Source organism: Vidua chalybeata, chromosome 11, assembly GCF_026979565.1.
Source record: "Vidua chalybeata isolate OUT-0048 chromosome 11, bVidCha1 merged haplotype, whole genome shotgun sequence".
Taxonomy (NCBI): domain Eukaryota; kingdom Metazoa; phylum Chordata; class Aves; order Passeriformes; family Viduidae; genus Vidua; species Vidua chalybeata.
In genome coordinates, this window is record NC_071540.1 from 8,142,263 (window position 1) to 8,165,168 (window position 22,906).

The following is a 22,906-nucleotide window of genomic DNA, read 5'->3' on the forward strand; positions in this document are numbered from 1 at the left end:
TCCATAACCAAAACTTATTCTATCCCTTAATTTTAGAATTAATTACTTCTCTTAATTCCAATTTCCTTTCAAAATAACCTGTTGTAAATAATTGAGGCTTTATAAAAGGAAGAAAAGACAAAAGTACTGCAATTACACATGCATCAATTGTTGAGAATAGGTAGGATTTTTTTCAAGTAATGGTCTCTGCATTTGGTTTTTTGAGGCTTTTTGAGTGTGTTGGCTCAAGTTTTTTAATTAGTTACAAAAAGCTGCAGGTGTATTGGCAAAGACTGTTATTTAGCCTGGGAAATGTTCCAGGAGACAGTTTTGTGGGGCTTTTTCCTAATGTAAATATTTAGCTATATTATTACCAGTAATTTTAAAGGTTCCACGCTGTGTGACTACTGTGTATTTAAACATTGCAGCTTCACTTGGATGACTGACAGAACAAATGATAACCTAAGAGTACAGTCTTTATTGTGAGAGGGGATGAACACTACTGAATTACTTTAGAAATGCCAATCTGAAGAGGTGTCAGCACCATGCAGCTGGCTCTGAGCAATGCAAAAAGTGAGCAATACTCAAGTACCACTCTAAGTTAGTTTAAAAGAGAGTACTTTGTCAAAGTTTCTGCAACTACAAAAAATTAAAGCAGCATTCTTGCTAATCTTGCTAAAATCTAGGGATTTCATAATGCTCTTTCAAATAATTTTTTATAGGTTATCAAAAGTGAGACTCTTGAGCATCATTAAGGTTTTATGACTCTTGCACCCAAGTGTTTAGTTTTTTTAAATTTTCATAAACATTTTGCTACTACTCTGACTACTGGAAATTTTTATTTATTTATTTATATATATATATATATTTTTTTTTTTCTGTAAAGCACTAGGTATGGTTAATTGCTGAGCAACGTCCTTACCTGTGCTGTACCTGTTAGATAGCTGACTGCTAACAGAATGGGACCTTACAGCTGATTTCTGTCTTTCCTGGGGTTCAGTTCAGTTTCAGAGTAGGTGAGAAGTCGCACCAGTAATTGAAAGGTAAAAGGCATGCAGTGAGCTGTGAAAATGTACTGACAATGGCTTTTAATGCTTTTAAAAGATGCAGCCTGTAGTAAACCTTACCGTGGGTGATTTGCTTTTTGTTTTTATATTTGTGCAAAGCAGGATAAATATAGAAACATCTATGTCTGAATTATGTCAGTTTGCAGATTATTTGCACAAAATCTAACATTATAAGGTTAAGACCAAGATAAATGAATATTCACCTGAATGTATGGTCCTGTTGACTTCAGTTTGCTGAGCAGACTAAATGCTGATTTACTTCAGTAAGGTTTTCCAGAATCTGGTCCTAAATTTTAGCATTATTTTAATGCCTGAAACAGTATGGTAATACTTGGTTTGTATTTTCTTCTATAGAACAATATTTTTTCTTCAATTACAGATAAGAGTTCTCTCTGAATACACCAAGATCTTTTAACTTTTGTGTATGGAGAGTAAGCTGGGCCAGACTTTCTGTACATCCAGTGATTTCTACACTGTCAAAGTGTGTGAAGATGTTTCTGATATATTTACACTGTAACTGATCCTCTCTTGAGGGGCATATGAAAGCACTGCAGTCAAAAATTGGACTCACAGGCTTCCTGTGAGAACAAGGCTTATTATAATTCTACTAAAAATGGTGGGATTATTAATCACCTGATGTAAATCAGAATATTTCCAACAATTAAAAAAAAATAGTTACAACAACTGGGCATGCTAGGCTTGTGTATATAGTGGTGAAAAAAGCAAATTAAGCTGATTTTCTTTACATAAAGCGCAATGATGCATTTACATTTGATTCCAGTGTATTTTATTGCATGTCTCACAGCAAAGGCAGTTCAATTAAATATCAGTGGAAGGCTTTTTCTAGATAGAGACCTCTGGAAATTGCTTCAACCCTTTCACATTAAGAAAGCATATTTAGAGAAATGGGATGCCTCCATTTATGTGCTGGGTTTCACAGTGGTAGAAAAACAGTAAAATGTTTTCAGGATGATATTGTCCCATTTCAGTTTATTCCACTATAAGTAATAGTATTTTATTGGTGAGTCCTACATCAATATCTAGGAAAAATAAGTTGGAGGTAATTTGCTTTATATGACTGATAAAATTTTTCAAACTTCTGTCAGTCATGTTATCCACTTTTTCCATACTGCTGTTCTGTCAGTCTGCAGCCTTCTCCAGACTCTTAAACCCTTAAATAACACACTTCCATCATGCCTGTAGAAATATATATGTCAGGTCTATCCCCAATGGCATTTGAGCTGTATTTTAGCACAGTTAAATGCAATTTTGCCTTGGAAATAAGATGCAATTATTTGAATTTCCTCCCTGGACAATGCCTACTCTTTACTGGTTTAAAATCCTCTCCTTTGACCCTCTAACATTATATATTTATTTAAATCTACTTCTAAATCCGGTTAATCCATGGAGATTTGTATTATTATTTATATTTTTATTAGAAGACCATAGCCATGGTGCAAACTTGAACTGGTGTTACTCAGGCAGTACTGTGAGAGCCAAAATTCCTGCTAGAAAGCATCAACAATAAAAAGAAAAAGAAAAGTCTGGGATGGAACCTGATTTCTGAACTTATTTGAAAATATACTCTTGGAAAAACATGATACATATGTTTATGACATACAATCTTACAAGTTTGAATACAATTCGTATTTTGCTAAACCTCATCACCGAGCCTGTCTTGGGTCTAGTTCATTTTGAAATAGTAAACCATCATGAACATTTTTTCCTCTTACTGATTGAGTTGTAAAGTTACTATAAATGAGCAGAAACGGTTCTAACCAAATGTTTCCCAATATACAGGTGCTGCAATTTCAATTTTGCGTGCTCTGACAATGAACGACAAAATTTTTCATTTCTCACACTCTACTGCAGAGGCATCCTCATAAGAATCAGGTAAAAGTGTTCATCTTGCATCAGTGTTTCATTGTGCTTTGAGCTGAAAATGACCAATGCAAGGTCACAGTAGTATTGTCTTAATAACATCAGGACTTAGTGTGATAAAATAGGACTTAGTAATAAAAAAAGCATACCTGTTCATTTCAGCTCATTAACTTTGCTTACTGATTTAATTTTGGTTATTTTTGTGGCATACGAACTTGTGAACTGCAGCCATTTTACTCTGCAAGCCTTGAACAAAGGTAGGTGATAGCAGTTTTAAGATTAGATATATTTTGGAATAGTCACAAGGGTGCTGAAGGTCAGATGAAAGGCAACAATGTACCCAATAATATTTATGTAGTTTACTTTGAAATAGAGAAGTTCAGTGTGTCCAATATCTTTAAGAATTTGGGGGTTATTTTTCACTTACACTAGTGGAAATCAAGACTTAACAGTATTGATGTCATTGGGTCTACTGTGGCTTAAAAGCAGAACAAATGAGACACCGGTAAAAGCTCTTCAGTATTTGAGCTCTCTTTCCCTGAAAAGTGTTTCAAACAATAACCTTGTTGCTTTACCTGCCCATCAAGAAATCCATTACAACAGGGTCTGTGATACCAGAACCAGAAAACTGGGTTAGGAATTGAGCTGTGGTCTTCCACAACCCCAAGGCATGGTATGGGCTTTGTTAGCTTTTAATGAATTGTGTCAAGTTGCTACCAGACATCAAACACCATCCTATCAACTTTGCTGTTTGCAAAATATCACTGATACATAAAAATTATTTGAAGCTTGATGTAATCAGAAATGCATGAAGACAAAAAAATTGAATTGAATCTTTATGCTTTCTTCATCAAAATGTGTAACTCCTGAGAAACTTAGATTCTATATCCTCTCTAGCTGTTTGTGTTCCTGAGAGTTTCCTCTACAAGGAAAGGCCCTTCATATATTTTAATTAAAGACTAAAGAAGAAATAAATTGTTCTTGGCATATGTCATGCTAATAAGTACTAGTTAGTTTGAAAATACATGTTCATTGGTTTTACATTATAATTCGCTTTGAACTAAAATATTTTGTTTATACAGAAACATTTTCTGGGAGCAGTAGGGGGCATCATTTCCCTTTTGTAATTCTTCAGAGACATTAACCTCGTGCATTATGTGTGCAAACTGAATTTTCGTTTTGTTTATGGCATTAATCCTGGGGTTAAGGTTGGCCTGTGGTGAGCAATAATAAGTTTAACCTTTGACTTCGTGCAATAAGATGTAATTTATTATTTTTAGACTCTTCTTGAGTGCCACTGCCCTCACTTCTGCTTAAAATAAATTGAGACAAGTGAGCTTTAGATATCAGTGATCTTTACATGCAAGATATAAATCTAATTTGCTTATTGTCTGAGCTTAGTTCTTTAGCCTCTGATTATGTTTGTTAAACAGTGCAAACATTTTTTGTTTGGTTGATTTATTAGTTGATTTTTGTAATTCATAGAATCTTTGCTCCTTTGCATAGATTTCAAACCAGTAAACATACATCCTGGAATGTCTAAATGCATAGAAACTTTATGAATGTGGAAACAAAGCAAGCAAGCTATTAATATGCATAATATTTACTTGCAAAATAACTGAGATCAGGAAAACATTTAAAATTCAATTTTCAAAGGCAATTTAAAGATGATTAAACAACTAGCAGCATGTAAATAAATTGCTTCTGTTGTCTTGACTTATAATGTATATGTTATTAATAATTTTTCTTAATTGTAAGTGAAAGATTTTAAACTTTTTTATTTCTTTGAAAAACATTGCTCTTTAATTTGCATTGAATGTTTGAGTTGCCCTTTGGTTTATAAGTGAAGAACAAATTTATAGGAAGTTTACTACTCTCCATGGTCTTCAAGCAAAAAAAAAAAAAATTGTACTGGGAGTACTTCCTCTTTTTGTCCATGTGGAGAAGGTGGTGACTCATCAAATATTTTGGGTGAGTGTGAGGTATATGCTGATTTCATAAATGATTTGGTTCAGGATTATTCAGGTAGAATGATTCAGGCTCATGGTAAGACTAGAAAATTGAATCTCTCCCATATCTCAGGCTTTGTATTTTGATACTGGGACCTGTGTTTATTGTAGCAATAATCATATAAAAATATTTTTCAGTATATATGGAGTGTGTGCAAGTTAAAGGGCAGAAAAACTTGAATAGAAATAGAAGTTATGTAATGCTGTCTTGGAAGAGTACTGATGTTTGGTAGGATTCTAAAATAGGTTTTTCATTTTGGATTTAATATTTTTGAATGAAAAAAGGAAGTTAAACCACACAGATGAAGAAACTGAAACCATTTATACACTCTTCCCATGAAAGCTTATATAGAAAATATGTGTCTAATTGGATCATTTCCATGGCAGGACTGCCCATGATCACTTTATTTGGTCTTCATAGCACCAAGGGTTAGTTTGATGGTAGTTGCAATCCTGCTCCTGAATTTAAATGTTTGACAGCTGAAGAGACAGCTAGTGTCTGTAGTATGTGCTGGTATTTGAATTTTCTTCAGTTTGTTTGATATAAGTTGTCTTTTGGCTGAGCTTGCTCACAATAGTGGAGCACTCAGTGGATGAGCTCAGCTCCTGCTGGCTCGTTACAGGTAAGGGATGTGCAGAATACTCCGAATCCAACAGTAACAGCCGTATCTCATGACACACAATAGACAGTGATGGATTGTCTGAGTAATTGCACTCCTTACAGTCTTAGAAGAGTAATTTTGAAAATCTTCCCGCAGCATGACTTTCACAGATATTCTTTGTAATTTCCCTTAAGTTTTAATTGTTTTAGATAATGAACATGTAATAGTAAGAATTGAAGACGCCATCATTTATGCTCGTTTCATACACTGCAGCTGTGTTGAGTAGAATGTGTTTAAATGTGAGCTGAGGAGGAAGAAATTATTCTAGTGACACAGAAGAAGGAAAGAAGAAAGGAAATGATTTTTTTTTTCAAATGTCACACATATGACATTAAAAAAAGGCAATTTATTTTTTAATAGCTGGGCTGTTGTATTTGAGAACACAGAAGCTGTGTGAGAGCTGAAGGATGTGCTCCTCGTTGGTGAACCAATAAAATGCACTAAGTTGTTATTCATACTGTAACACACTGTATCAAATATTTGCAATAGATACCAAATTCTAAGATTGCTAATCCTCCTCACAGGGTTAGAGCATCAAGGGATGGTAACTTCCACTTGTGGCAAAAGTGTGTTTTTCAGCTAATGATAATAAACTATCAATTGGAGGTTGATCAGTTATTAAAAAGGATCTCTTTTTGTGCACCAACTATTCCCCCCTGAATTTGGAATATCTGATGTTATTTATCAGAACTGTTGGGTTTGGAAATTCCAGTCTGGAAGCTGAAGATCTCCAATGAGGGATAGAAAATGTGAGGATACTATACGTCACTTAAATGCGTTAGCCTACCCCTGGAAGTGATACAGTTAAGAGGTATACACTGTAAAATGTCATAGTCCCCAGTTTGCTGCTATCCTCAGGATAAGTCAAGAGGCCTTTTTCTCTGTCCTTTTTGTAGTTATTAATATTTAATGTGCAGTTATGATAAAACAATATAGGATAAAATCCCAGGACTCTTCCCAAGGCAGGTATTTCTTCTGACTGCTGTAAGCAGATCATCCTGAGTGCCATCACCTGGCCCATGCAGGACACAAGGGAATTGTGCCCAGTCACCCTGGGTTTATGAAAGGCAGCTCCTGCTTGAGTAACTCGATCTCCTTCTGTGACAAGGTGACCCACTTAGTAGATGAGGATAAGTCTCTGGGTCGTCTACCTGGACTTAAGCAAAGCATTTGACACAATTTCCCACAGCATTGTCCTGGAGATACTGGCTGCTCATGGCTTGGAGAGGTGCCCTGTTTGCTGGGTAAAAAACTGACTGCAGTGTTGGGACCAGTCCTGTTTAATATCTGTATCAATGATCTGGACAAGGGGTTCAAGTGCACCATCAGTCTCCTTGCAGGTGACACCAAGTTGGGCAGCAGTGTTGGTCTGCTGGAGGGTAGGAAGGCTCTGCAGTGGGACAGGCTGGATCAATGGGCCAAGGCCAGTGGTCTGAGGTTCAATAAGGCCAAGTGCTGGGTCTTGCACTTGGGCCACAACAACCCCATCCAGGGATCCAGGCTGGGGCAGAGTGGCTGGAAAGTGCCTGGCAGGAAAGGACCTGGAGGTGCTGGTTGGCAACAGTTGAACATGAGCCAGGTGTGCCCAGGTGGCCAAGGAGGCCAAGGGTACCTGGCCTGTATCAGCAATAGTGTGCTCAGCAGGACCAGGGAAGTGATTCTTCCCCTCTATTGGCCCCTTGTGAGGCCACACCTCAAATCCTGTGATCACTTTTGGGTCCCTCACTAAAGGAAGGACACTGAGATGATGGAGCATGTCCAGAGAAGGGCAGCAAAGCTGGTGAAGAGTCTGAAGGGTCAGTCATATGAGGAGTGGCTGAGGAAGCCAGGGGGCTCAGCCTGGAGAAGAGGGGCCTCAGGAGGGGAACCTTTTCACTTCCCACAACTCCCTTAGAGGAGGATGGAGGGTGCACAGTTAGGGATCAGCCTCTTCTCTCAATTGACAGGTAATGAGGCAAGAGGAATCAGCCTCCAGTTATTCCAGGAGAGGTTTAGGCTGGCTATTAGGAAAGATTTCTTCACCAAAAGGGTTGTCAGGCATTGGAACAGGCTGCCAAGTGAAGGGGTGGAGGCCATCCCCAGAGGTATCTAAAAGACGTGGCACTTGGGGACGTGGGTTAGTTACAGACTCGGCAGTGCTGGATTAATGGTTTGACTCACTGGTCTTAGAGATCTTTTCTAAACTAAAATACTATGATTCTATGATTTCATCTGCTTGAAATTGTCCCTGTGGACCTGACAGAAATGATTCTAACATTGTTGCTACTTCTCTGCTGTCCATGTGTCTTTGCCAAGCTGATTGAGAAAGTCATGCTGGTAGTAGAAGGGAAGGGAATGGAAAGAGAAATCCTGATCTGAAGGTGTTAAATCCTACATTTACATTGCTGGACCTACATTTTTCCTGTTCTTTCTCAGAATGGATTGTAACAAATGGTATGTACTATAAAAAATTAGTTCAAAGCGTCTTTCTTAATGCAAATACTTTTTCATTTGATCAAATAAAAAAACTTGAGGCAGCAATGAGCAAACTATATGACACGTAATGGCTACTTTGCAGGAGAGACATATATATAATACATACATATATATATAATATAAATACATTTTAAATAGACAATATATCAATACATAGCATATATTACTATAATATTTTATAATATGTATGCAATATATAATATACAGTGTGTATATATAATATTATATCTTTGTATATAATATATATAGAATATAAAGCAACAAATTAGCAATCTATCAGTAGCCACTTAAAGGCTAAGGTCAAGTGAAATGTAGCTCTTAGCTCTGAATATGCAACCTAATTCTTCTTGTGTGTTCCTTTGTGCTGTTTTATATAGAAGTTATAATGACAGAATACTTAGAATACTTAGAAATGTTCACTACCAGCATGGGGAAAAAAAAAGCTTCCTTACTTGTCAGAGGCAGCAGGTCTGAGGGTCTATCATGAGACTCTCCATTTTACTAAGTAGACATCTCTTTCCACTGGATGGATAGTAGTTCTGACAGCTCTTCAAGTTTTACATCAAGTAATGCAAGATTTTTCTTTTTGAAAATAAACCCAACAGTGCTCAACAGTATTGGGATCTTCATTCTATCTTCCTTTCCTGGTGAGTTTTTCCTTACTTACTGCAGGGTTTTTAGGTCAGAAGAATGGTTAGCCTTTAAAAATCAAGGGTTAAAGTTTGGAGACAGAGAAAGTTTTGGCTCATGTAGGGAAGAGAAGCACTTTGGTAGCTGAAGATGAATTAAAGTTTCACAGCAGGGAGCAGCTGCTGACCTGTTACCTCTAATCATTCCAGAGCTTTTCTGGGGTGGACATTTGCTTCAGTTGCAGCTGAGTCATTGGTGTACCTGAATTGATACAGTTCTGGTACAGGCACTTTGCAAGAGTGAAATGATTCAAAAAAGAATAAATTCTGGTGCAATTAGGATACTTGCTTGTCCACACTAGACCTATGTGTTGGTGCAGCTGCTCTCAGTGGTTTTTCATTGGGGCATATTCCCTTTTATAGACAATGACTTAAATGATGAAGAAATTCAGTGGGAAACTATAAAGAGAGTGAAAATTTGCTCTCACTTAAATGAAAGTGAAATGCTGAGAATTGTTTGAAAATTATCTAGTGTGGGAGATGCTGTATAATTGTGGAGGTTTATTCTTCCCTCTAAAATTTGCACTGCTTTGGCCAATGGCCAGTAGAAGAATAGCATTCTGACAGTTTTGCCTTTTTATAATCTTATCAAATACTCCTAACTACCCAATTAAGGCAGTTTCTCTTCCACTTACATGCTTTTCCCCCTTGTATTTTCCATCAAGAGTTTTTTTTTGCCTGAGTTTAAATACTTGAATTACTGCTTCAAAACGACAGTTGAACATTTTTAGGTATGCCGAGATCACTTCAGGTGATTTTTTTTCTGATAGGTTGTTATGACTTAAGGGCTCTACAGATCCTAAGCAGTGGCATCTGAATGAAGTTTCAGTGCATGTGGAGTCTGGCCGTGGGTTTCAATGTGTTGTCTTTTCTCTCTATTCTTTTTGTAACAAAAAAAAAATATTTCTGGGAATTTCCAAGGAGTACAGTGCACTTAATTTTTAGTTGTCAAGATAGCTGACAGTTTATTATGGTACCATGAATAAATTATTTCAAGGTTCACACTTAAAATAAAGGCAGAAAGACTTTATTTTTTCTTTCTTTCTTTCTTTTTTTTTTTTAAAGCTGACATTTTGAATTAAGATTAAGCATAGTATCACCTAAATACACATTGCATGAAAATGTAGACTATTGATAATGAATTATTAACCCAAAGCTTTTACCCTTTCTTAGATGCACTGGAGATGCTCCACAGGATACTACAGGGGTATGAATGTGGGAGAGAATAGGGGGTTTCTAATAAGTATAGCAGGCTACAGTATCAGTGGATGTCATTGTTCATCAGCTATTTTCCAGATGAGAAATTTTTTTATTACTGAGTGTTGTGCAGAGACCTCTGAATATATCGTTAGAAGCACAGTAATTTATGGGTTTACTTTAGGTAACCTCCTCATATCTAGTTTAACTGCATAGTCAGGATTGTAGTTTAAATGTAGTCAGTGAAACTCTAATCCAATTAGCAACTGAATTTAGTGCACATTTATAATAATGATACTTAAAATGTCTAGGTTTAATCTTGTCTTGATTCTGTTTGAAGAGTTGACAGTCTCCATGTACCTCTGCAAGACTTTTTGGAACAGTCAGCTCTTTTTTCAAAATGAAATAATCAGCTGAAGATAAGATTCTTCAGCTTCAGGTTTGGTGAATATGGTGGTAGGTGGCTTGAAAATAGCAAAAGGGTATAGGCAGAACTTTTCTAAATAAAATTTGCAAAGTTTGTCTTGTATTCTTTGATTCACTTGTATTAGATGAATAACTGAAGAGCATCAAGACAAATGTTACAAGTGGAGTAAAGCTGCTATTGATTTCTGTGGAGTTTGGATCATGTTCTCAGGGTCGTATTACTGATTGTCAGAAAGTGTAGGATATTACGGGCTTGAGCCTTTTTTCCCACTGTAGTCCTAGAATATGAAAATACATGGAGTTATATAATCAGCAAGCTCCATAAAAGGACCTTGACCTGCATATTATGAGAAGACTTTTGTGTCTTTTCAACTCATTTAATGTACTTGTTTTAATGCCAAGACCTTATTAAAAAAAAAAGTAAAAAAAGGGTCAAAATTACCCAAGAAACTGAGGAAAAATGAGTTAATCCTTAGATAGTTAATATACAAGCCTCAACCCCCCCCCCCCCCCCCTTAATTAGCATACAGGGTTGGAGAAAATGAAGTTTAACTAGGGCTAAAATATGAAAAAAATGATGCTGGTGACTTTTGCTCTACTTGTGGTCATTTTCACAATTTAGTCTTCCAAAGCATCTTACCTGTTTTCTACTCAGGAACTTTCTTAGCCATTGGAGAGCTGGAGTCTTCTCAATACATGCCTACATGATAATTGTTTTATTTGAAAACATTATTTAGGATGTGAAATGATGCTTTCCCTCTGACTTTCACCATCTCTGTGGGGATTCAACTTTGAATTTTTAAGAAATCAATGCTCCAATGTTTCTTCCTTTACCTTCTTTCATTTTTGGCTGACATTTTAAACTTGGGATTAATTAGTTTTCTGTCTTTAAATTTTATTAAATTGTAGTACTTAAAAGTAGCAATTTCTGAGTGGCAATGCTATCTGACCTGTAATTCCTTAAGATCAAGCCTAAATCCAGCATACAACATTAAAATAGGGATAGAAACATAGTACTAATGCTGCATAGCAGTATAAGAGGTGCAATGAGGGCAGATATTTCTTCAAAAATCCTGCCAGAAATAACAGATATTTTCCTCTTTCAAATTTTTTTTTTGCTTTCTAAAAAATGAAGTTTGAAGGTTCAGTTAAACTGCTATTTGCTTAACACTGAGCACTAAATTAAGCACAGAAAAATATGGTTTGGTCTTCTATAGTCCGGAATGTTTGAAGAATGACCAGCAGAATCACTCTCTCAGCATTCTCTGATGTTGTCATGTTTTATAGCAAACAGTGCTTTATAAAGGGTTCTGACTTCACAGATTCTTGTAATCCTTCTGTACTTTCGTGACACTGTTTTATTTGTCTTTCTAGCTGCAAGATCTTGAAATTGATATTTAGGAATTATTTTACTTGTTGAGATAGCTGGGATGAATTTGACCTCTAGTTTGATAGGCTTCATTTGGCTAAAGTATGGGATATGCTTATGGCTCTTCAGTTGGAGTCAAAAAAGTCATAGGAAGCTCCAGAGCCGCACTGAAGAATTTCAATAAATGTGAAAATGAGTTTGAAAATAAAACATGAAAGAATTAGAGCAGTGCCCATTTTCAGCTTTTAACTGTAGTCCTCTGCACAGAAACCTGAATTTCTACAGACCAGAAGAATTAATAGCTCTTTTTATTCTCTAATTATAATGTAACCAGCCAGGAGATAGCAGAAAATCTGGGTGCATCTTATATTTACAGACCTATGATTCCTGATTTCCATGGATGTTCTTAATTTTTAAGAAAGCAGATATATATATATTTTTTTAAAAATGAGCAGGAATTTCTCCCTGTGAAAGTCCAAAATGGACTTATTACTGACCTGAGTGAAGGGAAATTCACTTCCCTTGATTAAGAGAACCACCATTACTGTTATGGTGCAGAAGACAGTAATTAAAATATAGTTAATATAAGCCACCCTCATTTTGAAGCTGCCTCAGTTTGCAGCCTGGGGGTAAGCCAAGTAATTAAATTTGGCTGGAGCACTGAAGGGAGGATTCATCTTACTAGCTAAAAACTCAAAATGATTTGGGCAGTACTGGCACAGCAGAAGGCTCCCATGTGGTCCCAGAGCACTGTTTGTGGCCCTTAGCGGACTGCTCTAAGTGATGCTAATTTCATGAAACGCTAGAGTTGAGTGCTTTACATGTCAAACCATGGTCATTCTCCGGGATGTCCAGTCCCTCCTACCAAAGCAATGTCTCAGCATTCAAGAATCTGGCAGTAGAGGTGACTCTGATTGCAAAAACACCCAACTTGTTGCAAGATCAGGCAATAAAAAGGAGTCACTTCAGGTGAATAAAAGCAGCAATTTGAGTGATCTGTAGATGGACTGGGAATGGGAGACAGAGGAATATGAGTAGATATGGTAAAGCTGGCCTTGGGAAAGACCACTTCTGTGGTAAAACGAGCACATGATCCTAATTCCACAGGAAGTTGCGGGAAGTACCCATATCTGAAGCTAAATTTTGTGGACCTTGATATTTACAGGAAGATAAAAACATGACAAAAACATTCACACTTCCAAAAATTTGCGGATATATCCTCAAGGACTGCGAGAGTTTGAGTGAACATTTCCAGTTTGACTGTCAGTGTCTCAGTGTCAGTCCCATTATTGCAGTTCTGCCTGTATGTTCCAGTGTTTCCTATATCATAGCTATGATGTAACATATGGTAGAAATATATGTATAAATACATAAGTATATTGATTGGCATAAATTCCTCATTTACTGACTATTGCAAATTAAACTGAGTCTGCACTGAGAATTATCATCCCTAATAACAACAACAGGTTTGTATATTGGGGATTTTTTCAGACTCCAGAAGACATCACGGTATTAGCAGAACAGTGTGGGTTACTCCATTTCTTTAGAATCCCTATACTTTAGTACTATTTTCACCACCAGTTTTTTTCAGCCTTCTATTTTCAATATTGTGTTCGGTGGTGTGAAACACCATGTCTTCTAACTGAAACCAGTTAACACATCTGGCGTGAAGAATCTAAGAGGATGCTTATCTTGTTTAAGAAAAACTTGTCTCAGGTATTTTCTTTCTGGTGAAAAAGAACAGAAATAAACTCTGGCTTCCTGAGCAACAAGTCTTCTCAATAAAAGAACTTCTATTGCTTATGAACACATCTGAAGTTTTGCTGAGAGCATTCCAGCTGCTACATTTTTCTGTACTCAATGTGCTGTCAGCAAGATACTTTGTTAAAAAGTTCTCTGTCCTTAAAAAACTATGATACAGAACCAAATTCTGTTTTATTTGTGTTACATAGAAAAGAAACATATCCGTGTGTTCATCATGATTTTATATTTATTTATTTTTAAAATATTTTAAAAATCTATTTGTAGGACAATTAGCGGTGGCATGATTGCTAAATTCAAAATTGAAAGAATGGTTGTATAGAGCAGGGAAGGGACAGGCTTGTCTGCCAGGGTTTCACTGAACTATAGCCAGCTCTCAGACTGATCCTACCAGAGAAAGAATTCAGAGTACATTGTGGTGATAAAAATGAATGGCATGAAGAAGAAAAATAATGTCCAATTATACTCTGCAGTTTAAAATTTAGTGCATATTTACTTTACTGGTCTGGAATTTAGCTCCATGCTAAATAATGGCTGCAATCTCTATTGATTTGGGGAATGACCTAAGGAATTCTTTCAAACCTGAGTCAGACCCTAGCTGTACTCAGAGTGAAAGTGATAGGATGATTGGATATGTCTGTTACAAACTTAGCACATCTGCTGTTTTTTTGAGCTTTTCAAAGGAGTTTGAACTCATGTTACTTTATCCATTACACTTTGAATATCCTAAAGCATAGACTGGGGAATGTGTGTGTTTTCATAATACATGCTTTTCTTGTGACTGGCATTGTTAGTTTGCAAAACAATTCCTACCCCCAAAATAGTAAATTAATAGAACTACAAATTCACTGTTTTGTTTTTAGTATTTCTGTGTATCATCTGTGAAGGCTGAATGGATGGTCTGTGGTATGCAGAACACAGAGAACTGGTTCTGCAAATGCTTTTGATCTTTGGGCAGTCTGCAAAGTGGGAAGCCACATAAAGAATACTCAATCAAGGCATAAGGTTACCTAAAAAATATTTTCTCAATAGCAGAGCTTTAACTTATAAAAAACGTTTAGAATTTCCACAGGGAAAATCTTTGGTTCTTCAGTTTCATATTTAGATTACTATAGCTGGAAGTTAATTAGCCCTGCTAGCCTTTTTCTTTTGGGCTAATTAGTAAGAAAACTGGATATAAAAAGTCAAAGTCATTTTGAGAGAAAGAACTTCAGCATTTCATACTGAGCAGTCCCTTTGGAGGATATTATCTCCATAATGACCATAGGATGCTCTCCATTCTGACAGAATGTAGTCCTACAGTCTCTGGACTCATTTAGACAACATCTTAGTCATTAATGATTTCAGGCCTAGCTGCTTCCAATTGCCAGATGAAACCACATGACATGTTGTTTAATTATGCAATGATCAGCAGCCTTTACATTTTAATTAGGGAGCCACTGTAATGAAGCCGTCCCACTTTACATATGGCTCCTTGGGCTGAAAGGTTGTCTTTACTAATTGGTTGTTTGGAAATGTAATTTTGACACAGCAATACAGGTAGACTTGTCTACACTTCTAATGTGTTTTCTGATCTCTGTTTTTGATTTGGCTAATTAGTGCTAATATTTTAAAAGCTGCATGGCATTTCAAAACTCCTGCTGTTTACTATGTGTAAGGTAGTTTTGTTAACAGATTTTAGTACTGTTATACATGGTGACATATTGCTAGTGCCTGCTCACAATTTTCTTTGGTTTTGTAAGATCACAGGGACTTTAGCATCATGCTATCCTTTCAGTTAGCTGTGTGTGAAACAAATTCTTGATGCAAGGAGTTTAAAGAATTATAATTTAATAACCATTTTGAGTACTCTTTAGAGACTCCTTGCATTGGAAAATGCATGATCTTTTGAGTTTAAGTTTTTCAATGATTAATTCATGAATATATCTGCAAGAATGCCAAGGTCTCCAAAATGATGAAAGCTTATCCTTTCACTGCTGTTTGTTTTCATTTCAAATCAAAGCTGTCTTGTTTGTTTACTTTAAAAATAATAGTCCATTCTTTCCACTGGGTTTTTGATAACATTTTGACAAGTAAAAAAATTAATTTACATTAAAGAATCAAATAGGTAAAATTTCCATCTCCCCCTGTATTATATTGTGTGACATGTTAAGCAGAAACATTCCCAACCTGCTCCACCAATCCAGCCCACATACTATGTCTCTTTCCTAGTTGGTGCTTCATTTTATTTATAAATAAAGTAGACCGTGTTCATCTTGGTTCCTCTCAGGGATGGTTGTTTATGAGGATCCTAGCTGAAAAAATATTTGTCTCTGTGTCCTTTCTCCCTTAAAGCTATTTTTGAGTACATCCAGTTGGACAAAATAGAAGTTGCTTCAGTTAGTCAAGAGACTCAGCAGGAGTGTTCCAGGCAAACGTTACCGCTGCTCACTTGTTAGAGCTCTCTTCTGGCCAGACTAACATTGATTAAATCCAGGGTTACTTTCACATGACACTCCCAAACCTTTTACCATCCTTCCCAGAGCACTCCTTAGGTTTTCTATTCAGCAGCTTCTGACAGCCACACAGGCTTTAGATCTATACGAGTTCTCTAAAAATATTGTTTCATTTCAAAGATTTCCTGTGCATTCAGAAAATCAATCCCATAGTTCTCATCTGTTACTAATGTAGAGGTGTTAGAGTGGGGACATATTGTGCTTTGTATTTTTATTTTGCCTAGCAAAACAAAGAGAATGATGAAATAACTTTGCAACACTGATAAAAAATTGTTAACAATCTCTCAACTGTTAGAAAACTAACAAGAACTTGCACCACCTGCTGTCTGGCATTCAAATAATTTTATCTCCCATGTCACAGATATTTATGTGCATCACTACTGTATCTTCAGCCAAGCCATCCAGATTCCTTACTTGAAGTGAATTATGTTTGTAGGAGGTAGAAGGTTATCTTGATAATTACTTCCTCTGCTAAAAACTCTTTTTGTATAGCTTTTTTTTTTTTTGTATTGGTAACTTGGCTTGGCATATACCACTAGGGTACCGGAACTCTATGGGTGTTGTTAAAATAAGACAATATAAACAATCCTTCTGACAAAAATACAAATTATTTAATAATTACTAGATGAGATACATAAGGTGATGTTTGAACAAGTTTACTTTTTCCATGATCACTATCAATTTTTTTTATAGCTACCTACAAAAACTTGTTCTAGCATTAAGAACTGTAGATAATTCTTACACATTCAAAAATATTTCTTCATTTTCTTCAGAGTAAATACTGAATTCTGATCATTTCACTGGAGTCAGAATGAAAAAAATTCACTGAAATTAACTTTAGCTGGGATTTCTGGAAAAGATTCAAGCTCATCATGTTTACTTCACACGTCCAGCTCATCAAGACAGTTGAGCTGGACCTGTGAAGTAAACACATCTATCAGAATATATTTGGCCAATAGGATCCCATTGTCTCCTGCCAAAGCTTTGGCTTTCAGCCAAATTTTGTTGTGTTTATACAGAATGGACACAGGCCACAAAAGATAACAAGGTGCAAAAAGCTGAAGAGATTTTTATCAAAATATGACACATGAGGTGGTAAAGAGAATTTTGTTGTGCATCTACTGCTTATTTCTGAACTACTTTATTTGTATCGTTTCTAAACCTAAAATTTATGCTCAAGCAATTGGATTTGACTATGTATGGTTTTCTGGTTACTTCACATCCAGCAATCAGGACATGATCCTACATGATGCTGAGTGGTTTTGCCTTTATTTCCCATAGCAAGTGAATCAGTGTTTCATCTTTACCCTGGTAGCAATGTCTAAGTTTATTGAGTACTTGCGTAGGCTAAGTTAGAACAACTTCAGAATAGCCAGGACTATCTACATGCTTCAGTCTTTACCAACTCAAGACTTGTACATGCTCAAGAAAACTCTAATGGGATAATAAAGCACTTGCTTCTGAACCAAATGGTGTCTTTAAAAGGAAATTGCTTTTGCAATTGTGAAGTTGCTCACACCTTCTCATTTGAAATGCACTACATACAGACATCTCTTGTTAACTGCCTCCTGCTAGGGGACTTCTGTGACACTGACACATTTACACATTGATCTGAGGGAAAAGAAAAACTTCATGTCATTTCAATAAACCAATACAATTCAGTTCATGCTAACATGAAATGAAATCCATTGTGCTTCTGGTTTGATGGGTTGGAAGTTTTTTTAATGAGAAACACATCTCAGTGTAAAATTTGTTTCTGTTGATCATAAATACTTTTGAAAAATGCCCTCTTGATCATCCACGTTCACTTCTGTTGCATTTTTGATGTTCTTTAAACATTTATTTGGAATTTAGAGAGATGTCTTTAGTGAGCTGGTCTTTTTAAAATGTAGTTATGACAGGGTATTGAAAAGAGGATAGCAATGTGAATAAATATGGCCACTTTATTTTCTCAAACATGTCAATATGTTTGATATAAGCCTACACCTGTTTACCCTGGTAAATTTAAGACTGTTTTTTTTCACCTTTCTAGCTTTTCAGCTTGATGTTTCCAAAACATTTAAAATGAGAGGCCCAAAGATGAAGATCATTAAATTTGCATGGAAAATTGAATATCAAACAAATAATAGCTGGATGTTTCAGTATTGTGAAGGTCTTGGAAGACTGATCATGCAAAGGACAATCTTCGCAAAAGAGCCCTCAAGTGATAAGCAGTCTCTGGATGATAAGAACCATCCCTTTGCATTATGGAGAGATGAGTATTTGATCAGCATGTTTCCAAGGTAATGCTGGCCCTATAGATTTCCATAACAGGGTGTAGTTCTTTCTTAGGTTTTCTGGTCTTTGAATACATAATTTATTTAAGGTTTCTATAATGTATGTGACACTTTTTTAGCTTTATAGTCACTGCTCATGAACTGTTTACTAATATAGAAGTACTGTTTCTTTTATTAAGTTGAAAAATGCCAAAACAGAGCCTTTTTAAAGCTTAAATGTAGCTTAAATGTAACATTCTTGTTTCATGTGGCATCTCTGTGAGAGAAATTGAGAAATTAAGTAGTTATGTTATATATGCAGATATATTTAAAGTTTAGGATGAGTTTGGTGGAACTGCCCAGGAGATGCACTTGGCTTTACTTATCATATTACATAAACCCAGGACTTAGATTTATGTCTCTTCTGAGGAAAGGATGGTGCATACACAGCTCTGACTTCTACAACATGAAGGATTCTTGTGTTGTCAGTAAAATTATATGCAGTGATTAAGAGTGGACATGAACAGATCAGCATTCAGGAAGTTTCTTTACATTCTGCATTATGGCAGATTACTTACTGCACTATCTGATAAGTAGGTGTCACCTAACCTGTGACATCTTATTATTACATAACTGATACCAGGTTTTTATTGTAAATAATTGGGAAAAAGAGAGGAAAACCTCCACAATTAAAGGCAAGCAAATACACATCAGGTATTTAGATGAAGTAGATAAAGGTACTCAAATAATTAACTGGTGATTTGCTGATAATTATGTCTGCATTTCAGATTTGTAACTCTGTTTGCCAGAATATATTTAAGTTAGATGCTTTTGCATTCAAAGTAACTATCTAAATTAAAAATATGTTGCCAAAATTTTAGTGGTTGCATTAGGATTTTTATGAACCTGAATTTTAATAGTGCTATATCAGCATAGCTGGTAAAATACCTGAGAAGCATGAACAGGATTATTGTTCCCTATGGTTGGCTCAAAATATTAAGTATTCAGCCTATATCTTATTTGTGCATTGCACAGCACTATCTGGCTTTAGAACAAAATGTGATTTGTTTGTAACCCATGTGAGGGATGGGGATACCTCCGATAAATGCTTAGCAAAGGACTAAACTGAAGTCTGCCAGCACCAGTGGGAGCAATTTTGTAGATTTGAGTTTGGAACCAGGGCCCAAGTACACCCAGGTGGTCATAGGGAATCCAAGTCTGTGTCTACAGCAAGGTTAACTGAGGAATGCCAGCAGAACAGCAGCCAGAAATGTTTGCCTCATGCAGAAGTGCAGGTTCCATAGCCCACATCCTGCTGATGGGATGTGTCCACCATGTCTGGCAGAAAACTTGCTGTTCTTGCTGCTCAGCAAGGCTGGGATGCTGCCTGTGAGAATGAGAGGTTCCTGTGGCTGAAAGCAACTGGTCAAGCAGCTGGGTAGAGATAACAATAAACCTGACATTGACTGGGAACTGCAAATGGTTCGTGGTGTTGCTAAACCTCTTTCTCCATTCTGTTTCTCTCCTTTTACCAGATAAAACAGAATATTTGATTTTGTACAAGTTTTTTTTTCCAGGGTATTAAATATATGTGACACAGCAGATAAGGCATTAGCATGATAAAACAACCAGAGTGGTATGTCTTGCTAACTACTGTTAGAAATGTTAAATGTTAAAAAGAACTGATAACAATCATAACAGGGTATCCCACAGCAGTTCAGTGAGTCATGGCTTATCATTACTTGATTGGATTAAGCCTGTAATGGAATTCCCCATCCAGTTTCTACAAGACTTCTAAATATCTCACACTAAGTTCCATCTTTCTTTTAAAAATGGTTTTCAATTTTTTTTTTTTTTTTTTTTTTTTTTTACTGTAGTGTACAACCAAAAGGCATCATGCTTGCTATATTGTGTTAGTATGAGCTGGTGCACTGAAGTCATGAAGAGTGATTTTCATACATCCTGGACTACCTACATTCTTATTTATCTACCAAGACAACATTCATCCCCATCATATGAATATGAGTTTTTGCTGTATCACTGTTTTACAGCTAGAGAGGAGAAATGCAAGTACATTAAGTGTGTCTCTGTAGAGAGAAGCATTGAAGAGCAGCGTCCTGGATTGACACCCCTTAGCCTGTGCCAGAGCCCGGGGCAGTAGGAAGCTCCAGGCAGGGCTTACTGGGTTCAGTGGCTACTGCTTCAGTCTTTTCTCTTAGATCCTTGTGGATTTCCATGCCAGTGCAAGGCAGCAGCAGCACAGCACCCCACCTCATTACATCCTTGCTATGTTCACAGTGACATCTAAGTCACACTTTTTTTGTAACAGAAAACAAGGCATAAAATTTGCATCCACCTCATGTAAATTGGTGCTGGGATCACTCGTTTCTCTCCTTAAAAATACCTGAAAGTTACAGCATACTCACCATGGTGTCCAAATATTCTTCAGAACCAACAGTGAGCCTTGCACATCTGTCTGCTGAATGCTTGTGGGAGATCAGCTTTCAATTCCATTTTATATGCTCATCCCCAAAAATATTTGTAAATCTTAGGGATTAAGTCTCCAACAGGTAGTTAAATTCTGCCTTTTGTTGTTTTACAGAAATAAGTGTAAAGAGAACAGGATAGGAATTAGCATTGGAACTACCTTGAAAGTTATAGAGACACCTTGAATACTTTCAGTTTGTACTAAGAAAGATGCTTCCCATTACAGAACTGACCTTGGTGTATCTCAGAATGAACATGGTGGGGGTCATTTATACCGAGAAAGATTTTGGCCATCAGGATACAAACAAAATAATAAAAAACACTCCTTCTAACAGATCAGGATACTCTGTTGGAGAGTCCTTGTACTGCAAGATCTGTGTGTGGTGCCCTGAAAATTAAAATTCCAGTCTGTTTTTTATAAGAAGAATCTGCTTCTGGTAAAAAGAGCACTCCTTTCTGTTTCTTCTTATGAATTACTGAATGTTAACTACTATTCTCATTATCTGGCTCCCTTTTTTATACTCTTGTGCATACCAGCTTCTATTAAATTGTCTTTTTTACTAACTGGGTGTGGTGAAAAAGCAGCGGCTAACAAATGTGGTCACTAAAGGTTGTTTTTTATTTTTTGAAGCTGTTAGTTACATAGTTAAGTACATCTCAGCTATTTAGGACAGTTGAATTAATGTTAATCCAATTAAATATTTTAAGCAGTGACTTTACTTAAATAACATTTTTCTTCCAGCACAGCTGCCCCTGAGTTTGACAAAATAATTTTACTGCATGGTGAACTTTACTAGTACAGAAAGTAGCTAGACCAGCTAGTTTCAGAAAATTCAAAATTTATTTTAAGAAATTTATTTTTTGTTAATATTTTATTTTTCCTGCTTTATACTTCCCTAATTTAATGTGTGATTTATAACAGCTAATATATGTCCTTGCTGCTCCATCATAACAAGACAATATAGTAGTTGATTAAAAATAAAATAACTGAAATTATTTTAACACTTGTAAACACATGAAAATAAAATATTTATATTGCTTATTATTCAGGTATTATATTTCTGACATTTGTTACCAAAAAGGCATTTTGCAGAGATACAAAAAATTGTGAAAATGACCCTTTAAAAATGTGCTTTCCTGAGAAGCAAAAAAAAAAAAAATAGATAAGGAAAAAGTCAAAAGTTAAAATTTAGTAAGAAAATAAGATTCTGAGTTTTAGCTGGCTCCTAGATGTTTTTGGAAAGTGGAAGTAATTGCTATTGATGCCCTTGTGGATGTGATCTCTGCTGTCCCTAGAGCAGATCTCACACCCTGACTCCTGGGGACCATGCCCACCGAGGGCAGGGCAGCCTGGAGGGAGCTCTGAGGATGGCAATGGCTCTTCCAGCAGGACAGAGCAGTTTGCTGCTCGTGCCCTTTGTAAACCACTAATGCTGACCAAAATACAGTGAACTCCTGGCTCATTGTAGCACAAGAAAGGGGCAAAAGCCAAACCTTGCTTTTTCACAAGCTTTATTTTACAAGCTATTGTTGTTGGAGTAAGGAAAAAAATGAAACTTGAAATTTAGTCTTACTTCTTGGAAGTGAATTTTTAATAGGAACTTCTCCATAGGACATGTTTAGTGTGAGTTTCTAGGTTTATTTCTTTCTGCAAACATGGACTTTTCTTGCCTGGTAATAGATATTTTTTCACCTGTGTGTCACTGCAGGTTATTTAAATAAATTACCTAATTTACATATGCAAAAATATGAAATTAAAAAGTCCCTTATATTAACAAGTTCAGGTGAGTTGCAGAGACCTTTAAAAGTAGCATATTTTTGAAACATACGTGAAATTTTTGTAACTCAAGTCCATGTTAAAGAGAAGATAGGTTCTGGAGATTGGTTCAGATAGAGAACTCAAGGAATTAATCTATTTTTATACCGTTTGAAAAGAAGAGCAACAGACCAACCTTTGGTTGGACCTGATCTTAGAGATTTTTCTAGCCTTAACAATTCTGTCATTCTATGACTTTCTAAAGTAAAACAAGGTAATTAGAACTATCAATAGAAAAATGCCATATCTCATCCCTGTTTATTAAAGAAGATATTAAAGTCAAAGTTTGAAATGTCCTGGACTGTCTTTTAAAAACAATATTTTGAATTCTGGTTCAG

The 22,906-nt window shown here is 36.1% G+C and overlaps 1 long non-coding RNA gene across 1 annotated transcript in view; it reads left to right on the top strand.

Moving 5' to 3' along the window:
* Window positions 1-22,906, top strand: part of LOC128793803 (uncharacterized) — a 39,394-nt gene that overhangs the window by 3,470 nt on the left and 13,018 nt on the right. The window contains exons 2-3 of the long non-coding RNA XR_008432887.1: window positions 2,847-2,939; window positions 18,043-18,292. This is a non-coding gene — a long non-coding RNA (uncharacterized LOC128793803). The remainder of the gene's footprint in view (window positions 1-2,846; window positions 2,940-18,042; window positions 18,293-22,906) is intronic.